Genomic DNA, 858 nt, shown 5'->3' with positions numbered 1-858 from the left:
ACACACTCTATCAGATTTGTGCTTCTGTTCCACAACTTGTCCTTACGTAGGGAAAACAGTAGTGATCACAATGACAGAACTTGCATCTTCTGAAATTTCATTAAATATGAATTCATTACCAGGAATATTTTCATAATTTCATAAAATACAAAAATAATTATTTATGGAAAAAGGGCTGTGATCTACATCAGAGAAAATTAATCACGGTGACATCAGATTAGATTTCAAATTACATTTTTAATGGTTATAATTTTAAAAAATAATAAGAAATATAGAGGACTTGGCTGTGAATAACATTAGTACATCTGCACTCAGAGAACATCACTAAGTTCTCAGCATCACTGAGCACCTCTCCTGCACCCTCTCACGTCGTCTTATCTTTTATATTGACATCACCTATAACTCACTACCAGTTCTTTGTACATCTGTTTTGTTGTTTGTCGTGCTCTCTGGTGTCGACCAGAGGAGGATGAGTTCCCCATTGTGAGTCTTGGTTTCGCTCAAGGTTTCTTCCTTGTGTGCTTAGGGAGTATTTCCTTGTCACTGTCACCCTTGGCTTGCAATAGAGATTTGTAACCAGATCTCCGTTAAGCTGCTTTTTGATGAACTTTTTGCTGTGAAAAACACTATATAAATACACATTCTTGATGACTGATTGATTGACACCGCTAGGGTTTAATTTTGTTTCATTCTTACAGCCTTGCCCACAGAATAATTTTCCAGAGATTCTAGACCGGGTTCATATCAGACTTTCCATTTGTAACACATTTCAGTGTAAACATAATATGTTTTTTATATTATAATTCATATGAATATGTATGAATATGAGGAATATAAATTTTATATGACACATACAGC

The sequence above is a fragment of the Hoplias malabaricus genome, chromosome 3 (assembly GCF_029633855.1).
Source record: "Hoplias malabaricus isolate fHopMal1 chromosome 3, fHopMal1.hap1, whole genome shotgun sequence".
NCBI classification, from domain to species: Eukaryota; Metazoa; Chordata; class Actinopteri; order Characiformes; family Erythrinidae; genus Hoplias; species Hoplias malabaricus.
Note: the sequence above shows the minus strand (reverse complement) of the source record.